The sequence below is a fragment of the Pongo abelii genome, chromosome 14, assembly GCF_028885655.2.
Source record: "Pongo abelii isolate AG06213 chromosome 14, NHGRI_mPonAbe1-v2.0_pri, whole genome shotgun sequence".
NCBI classification, from domain to species: Eukaryota; Metazoa; Chordata; class Mammalia; order Primates; family Hominidae; genus Pongo; species Pongo abelii.
This window is the reverse complement of record NC_071999.2, coordinates 45,931,298-45,938,440: the sequence shown is the minus strand read 5'-3', so window position 1 is coordinate 45,938,440 and position 7,143 is coordinate 45,931,298. Positions and strand designations below refer to the sequence as shown.

Sequence of the window (7,143 nt, the reverse complement as noted above, 5' to 3'; positions counted from 1 at the left end):
ATCCTCCCAAGTAGCTGGGATTACAGGCGCGTGCCACCACGCCCGGCTAGTTTTTATATTTTTAGTAGACGGGGTTTCGGCATCTTGGCCAGGCTGGTCTTGAATTCCTGACCTCATGATCCACCCGTCTCGGCCTCCCAAAGTGCTGGGATTACAGGTGTGAGCCACCACGCTCGGCCTGTAGCTTGTGTTATTAACGGACAAGCAAACGCCCGTGCCCGTACACGTTCCTGTTACAGTATGTTACAAAAGTGCTTCTGAGCTACTACTCCTGGATGCTCGGTTGGAGTGCCCGCGGGCGTGGGCGCGGTGGAAAAGAGGGAGAACCTGTAGGCCCAGCCCTCCGTAAACGTGGCTACGAGGGGCGGGGACTGGGAGCGCGGGTCCTGGGCCGGGGTGCGGGCTGGGAGGACTCGGTCCTCCACTGTCCCAGCCGGCTACGCGCCCGCGTGTCGCCTCCCGTCCCGCTAGCAGCACGCTGCGTGGCTGCTCGTTGGCTGCTTAAGACGGAAGCTCGGTTGATGTTTCTGCAGAAGTTTCCCCCGTGAGCGGTGGCGGAGCTGCTGAGCGCGATAGTAGCAGCTCCGGCGGCAGCAACATGGACTACGAGGGATGGCGGCGGCTGCCGCAGGACCTGCAGCATCCCAGAGGTGCGTGTTTTTCCTTCCCTTTGCTATTTATTTTATAACCCTTTCCTTGGCTAGTGGGCCCTGCTGGAATGTAGTGGCGCAATCTCAGCTCACTGCAACCTCCGCCTCCCAGGTTCAAGCAATTCTCCTGTGTCTGCCTCCCAATTAGCTGGGATTACAGACACGTGTAACCACACCCAGCTGATTTTTGTATTTTTAGTAGAGATGGGGTTTCACCATGTTGGCCAGGCTGGTCTGAAACTCTTGGCCTCAAATGATCCACTCCCCTCAGCCTCCCAAAGTGCTGGGATTATAGGCGTGAGCCACCGTGCCTGGCCCTAGAAATGCAAATTCTCAGGACCCACCACAGACCCCTAATCAGAAACCTTGGGTGTGGGGAGAATGATCATGATAAGAACCAGCTGTGTTAAGAAGAAATGTTCTTTTTAAACTGTGAGATGACCTCACAAAGATGAACAGATCAATGTAAATTATTAAATAATTGGTAATGATAAGTAGGGCTGAAACCTTGATGATTAATGTGAGGGTATTTCTCCTGGATTTTCCCAAGGGCTACTTTAACAGCCATTTGGGATTCAGGTCACTTGGAATCATGTGAGTTAAAATGTGTATATTTTATATAAGGTCATCCAATTAGGAATAAAGGGGAAATGTTCTTATCACATATGCTATTTCACATTTTTCGTTCGTTCAACAAAGAATGAACATTAAGTGGTGAATGTTGTACTGGAAATCAGGAATCTAAAGATGAAAAAACTTCAATAAGTGAGTTTTCAGTCTAGTGGAAAGACAGACAAGGTAACTACTGTAATGGGGTTGTGCATAAAAGAGCATAGCAAAATAGAATCTGACTGAGGGAGTTAAAAACTTTACAGAGGAGGTTGCAAAATTCAGTAGGGAGAGAAAATGTGTGAATTTTGAGAATCGTTCAAGGTGTAGTATGTGTGGTGGTTAAGAGTCCAGGCTCTGGAGTCAGAGACTCTTGGGTCAAAATTCTGGTTTCATGATAACTGTGTAACTTCAGTAAGGTTCCTGTCATCACTCCAGAGCAGATTTCTCATCTGTCAAATGGGAACAAATAGGACCTACTTGAAAGTGTTATTATGAGGATAAGTGAGGTACCCTGTATTATATGCTTAGTACAATGCCAGGCACATGGTAAAGACTACATAACTGTTCTGTTTTGGGAATAATACAAGTGGTTCAGTAGTATTAGAACATAAAATATGAGGAGGCAAGTGCTAGGAGATAAAGGCTAAACAAGTGGAGAGAGGCCAGGCCATCAAAGGCATTAAATCTCAGCAGATGGTTTTCAGTTTTATCATATGATCATGGAGATCTGTGAAGAATTTAGATGAAGGAAACGAAATTTTCTGAATTACAAAACCTACTTTAAAAGCAGAGTAGATAATGAATTATATCTGCATATAGGGCGGTGATTGAGGGCATAGAGGGGAGTTGTTTTATGTAAAATTCACTGGACTTGATAATTGGAATATAAGGGATGACTCCTGAGTTTCTGGCTGGGAGAATGTAGTAGTATTTGGTGCCTTTCACTTAAATAGTACCTAGGATGATAGCACTTAGAAGATTGCGTTCAGCATGGGGGAATAGGTTTGCAGAGAGGAAGTAGTTTTAGATTTTGAATATTTGTATATGAATTGCCTCTGGGACATTTCGGGTGAAGTCTAGAGAAAACTATGCTGATACTGCACAGGAGCACTGTCTAGGCTCTTAAGATAGACTTGAGTCATCAGGATGATTCAAGACGTATGTGAAGCCCCGACACCACTTAAAGAGTCGAAGAAAGTTTCTAAAGGGGAGGAAGTCTAAGTACTGAGCCCAAGGAAAATATTAGGTTTTTAATTTTTATTTATTTATTTATTTTTATTTTTTGAGACAGAGTTTTGCTCTTGTCGCCCAGGCTGGAGTGCAGTGGCACAATCTCGGCTCACTGCAACCTCCACCTCCTGGGTTCAAGCAATTCTCCTGCCTCAGCCTCCCAAGTAGCTGCGATTATAGGCATGCACCCACCATGCCTGGCTAATTTTTGTATTTTTAGTAGAGATGGGGTTTCGCTACGTTGGCCAGGCTGGTCTCGAACTTCTGACCTCAGATGATCCACCTGCCACGGCCTCCCAAAGTGCTGGGATTACAGGTGTGAGCCACCACGGCCAGCCTGGAAAACATTAGTTTTTAAGAAGCAACAGAATGGTAAGCTGAAAGGCCTTACCTTTCAGCTTGTTAGATTTGATAAGGGGTTACTAGTGGCTTTGAGAAGATTAAGACTGGAGAGGCAAACATTTTTATATTTTGTGGCAAAGGAGATGCGGTCAAATTAGAGATTGGGGAAAAGGTGGAAAAATGTCTGTAAGGACAGAAATCAATACTTTTCACTGAGTGCTTACTGGGTGCCAGGTATAGATCTAAGTAAACCCCAAACCCTGGAGTGATCTTCAATTTATCTTATCCCACATTGGCAAGTCTTGCTGGTTCTAATATATTCCAGCTCATTGTATTTCTCATCACCTCTCATCATTATTGTATTTAGAAAAGTGGCTAACATCCTTTTCTAGCCTAGACTTAATGTAGAAGTTTCCTAAGAAGTCTCTGTTTCCAGTCCAGATTTGTTATAATGTATTCACCATACAGCAACCAGAATGACATTTAAAAAGGGTAAATTGGACCATGTCACTCTCCTACTAACAATGAACTTTCCATGGCTTTCCATCACACCTAAGGTCCAAATTTCTTATAACAGCTTGCAAGGTACAAAGTGAGGCCCTTAAAGTAGCATCTTATAGCTTCTTTGCTGTCTTAGTTTGAGCCACACTTTCTTTCTGTTGATTGAATGTAACCCCAGGTGAGCTGAAGGGCATCTGTATTCATTGCTTTGTGAGAATTATGCTACTAGGTTAAAGCAAAGTCAGTGACACATGTGACTATTGAAATAATTTTACCATTTAAGAAAACTACCAAATCCCTAGAGTTTGTAGGCAGTTGGCAGAAAATAAAAGTGTTCCTGTGTTCCTGCACTTGCCCTTGATCTCCCTAATTGTGTAATCTCTTACATTATTATTTTTATAGCTAGCACACCTATATGTTGTGACTGCACAGGGTGAAAAAGTTTTAATCTGTCTAATGTTAACTCTTAATCAGTTACTATAGCCATCTATTAGGTTGTATCTGGGCTTTGAACAGAATGTTTAATTGCATTTTATTAGAGTTGTGTGTTATTGATAGAGGTTAAGAGAGGGCCAGGTAAGCTTGATGGTGTATGTATTGATTGTCTTAACCTCCCTGAGCTCTAGATTTAACTTTTAGTCTTTTTTTATTGGACAGCTTCACATTTTCTGGGAAACTTAAATTCTATATGATGTTTGAATCTTCTCCAAATTAGAAGGACAAAATCTGTAATGGTCAATATGCATCAATTAAACTCTTCAGAATATGTGAGGTGATAATAATTACCATTTATTGAGTTCCATAGGCCAGGAACTAAATGCTATTTTTGTTGTTGATTTTTTGAGATGGAGTTTCACTCTTGTCACCCAGGCTGGAGTGCAGTGGCATGTTCTCAGCTCACTGCAACCTCTGCCTCCCAGGTTCAAGCGATTCTCCTGCCTCAGCCTCCCAAGTAGCTGGGATTGCAGGCGTGTGCCACCACACCTGGCTAATTTTTGTATTTTTAGTAGAGACAGGGTTTCACCATGTTGGCCAGGCTGGTCTTGAACTCCTGACCTCAGGTGATCCACCTGCCTCAGCCTCCCAAAGTGCTGGGATTACAGGTGTGAGCCACCGTGCCCAGCCCCTAAATGCTTTACAGTACAGAGATACTATATTAGATTGTCTACTTTTGGGAGGAAGGGAAGGAGAAGGGGAGATCCTCTTATGAGGAAACACTCCAAGATTACATCCCTGTTATCTTTCCTCCAAATAGTTTCTGGTAAGTTATTTGTTTAAAAATTATGTTTTAATTAGAATTTGATGGCTTTTTAAAAACTTTTACTGACACTCAACATGTTTGTTTTTGTAGGAGCTGACTAAGGCTTTGGAACAGAAACCAGATGATGCACAATATTATTGTCAAAGAGCTTATTGTCAGATTCTTCTTGGGAATTACTGTGGTAGTTTTTCTTATAAAGTATATTGTCCCTTTTTAATAAGTTACTTATACATTTTACCCATGACCAATTAATCAAATAAAATAAAGGTTGTCTTTGAGGATTTTTAAATTGGTCTTTCATACAAGGTAAGGTAGCTCAAGTGTGACAGACATGTTGAACAACACCTATTTAAATTTTATGGATGTCTCTTTTTCCTCAGTGGGTGGATAATGTATATAGATTTCATTCATAGTTATTGGGTAGGCTGATAAAGAATTAGTATCATATTTACTATTTGACAGAGTATTGAAATGAAATGCTCTTCTTTGTATTTTTTTTTATAAAAAAGAATGTGGCCAGGCATGGTGGCTCACTCCTATAATCCCAGCACTTTGGGAGGCCAAAGCAGGAGGATCATATGAACCCAGGAGTTCGAGTCTATATTTAAAAAGTAATGTATTTCTGTATTGTGTAACTTTAAAAATTATTCTGATGAAGAATCTGGATAGGCAAAAACTGAATATCTTTTTTTTCTTAGATGAATTTTTGCTCTTGTTGCCTAGGCTGGAGTGCGGTGGCACGATCTCAGCTCACTGCACCCTCCGCCTCCCAGGTTCAAGCGATTCTCCTGCCTCAGCCTCCCAGGTAGCTGGACTACAAGCACGTGCCACCATGCCCAGCTAATTCTGTATTTTTAGCGGAGATGGGGTTTCACCGTGTTGGCCAGGCTGGTCTCAAACTCCTGACCACAGGTGATCCACACACCTCGGCCTCCCAGAGTGCTGGGATTACAGGTGTGAGCCACTGCACCCGGCCAAATTACATAGATGATGCTAATGAGAAAAGGAGGTGAATTTTGTGACACAGTTGTATTCATTGACTGAAGAGCTTTAGGAAGGAAGCTAAATGTTAAGCCAAAAGGAAGGTACAAGAGTAATATTTATTTGAATTCTGTCTTGGATTAGCTTTTCCAAATTTAAAACCATCTGGCGTTTCTACCAACTTGAAAACTTAGAAATCTAAAACTGATCCATATTCTGTTTGTATTTGCTAGAATCTGTAAATAACTGACAAAAAAACCATCTTTTTTTTCTTTCTTTTTTTTTTGAGACGGAGTCTTGCTCTGTCACCCAGACTGGAGTGCAGTGGCGCAGTCTTGGCTCACTGCAACCTCCACCTCCCAGGTTCAAGTAATTCTCCTGCCTCAGCCTCCTGAGTAGCTGGGACTACAGGCATGTGCCACCATGCCCAGCTAATTTTTTGTATTTTTTTTTTAGTAGAGATGGGGTTTCACCATGTTAGCCAGGCTAGTCTTGATCTGCTGACCTCGTGATCCACCTGCCTTGGCCTCCTAAAGTGCTGGGATTACAGGCATGAGCCACCATGCCTGGCCAAAAACCCATCTTTTTCTACATAGTTGCTGTTGCTGATGTAAAGAAGTCTCGCGAACTCAATCCAAATAATTCCACTGCTGTGCTGAGAAAAGGGTCTGCAATAGCTACTCTTTTTGTTGAGCTTGGAATGTAAATAGTAGATGTTTAATTTGTTGAATGAATTCATTGTAAGCTTTATAAGTAGTAAAATTCTGTATTTATACATTTTATACCAGAGATATGATTCAATTTTAAATATAAAGTTATAGTTCTATTATTTTGTTAACCATAGTATGTGATAGGAGATCTATACTTAATATATTTTTAAATAGTGATGATTGAAATAACTGCAGGGTATAGATGAAACTGATGGATTTCACATTCCCTTTTTGTTTATCATTTGGAATTTACTCTATTTAACTGACTAGTGAACATCCTATTATTCAACCAAGCTGAATAGGCTACATGTAATGCTATGAAAGCTCTGTATCTATGGGCTTTATATCCCATCTTGTTTCTGTTGGTAAGTGTAACTTTATTCTTCAAGTGAGAAACTGCTTTAATTCCTTTTTATAATTATATTTTGGAATAAGCAAGTATGTATAATTAAAGTGAAATTCCTTCTGAAGTAAGTTCTAAAATTGAATTTTACTGTAAATTGTACTAGATGTTAACAATATTTTAGAAAGTCTCTTGGCTTACATATACTTAAAATAAATTTTTTCTTTCAACAATAGAAAATACTAAGATGTTTTTATTTAGAAAGAAGGCTATTTTCCAGATCTTGTGTGTGTGTTAATTTGTTTTAAATATGTTCATGCAGGATATGTGAATACCATTAAAAAAAACTATGCTGCTGCTCTAGAAACTTTTATAGAAGGATAAACATTAGATAGTAAGAATTAAATTGTAGTTTTAAAAACTTATCCATTTCTGTCTGAAATACCAAAGCTGAATTTTGTTAATGTTAATCTCAAGTTAATTACAGAAACCCAATACCTATTTTTCTCATCT

At 40.5% G+C, this 7,143-nt stretch overlaps 1 long non-coding RNA gene across 1 annotated transcript; it reads left to right on the top strand.

Moving 5' to 3' along the window:
• The first annotated feature begins 240 nt into the window (after window positions 1–240).
• Window positions 241–6,870, top strand: LOC129049502 (uncharacterized). Its single transcript, XR_008512633.2, has 2 exons — window positions 241–650; window positions 4,687–6,870. It is a non-coding gene; the product is annotated as an uncharacterized LOC129049502 (long non-coding RNA).
• The last annotated feature ends 273 nt before the right edge of the window (window positions 6,871–7,143 follow it).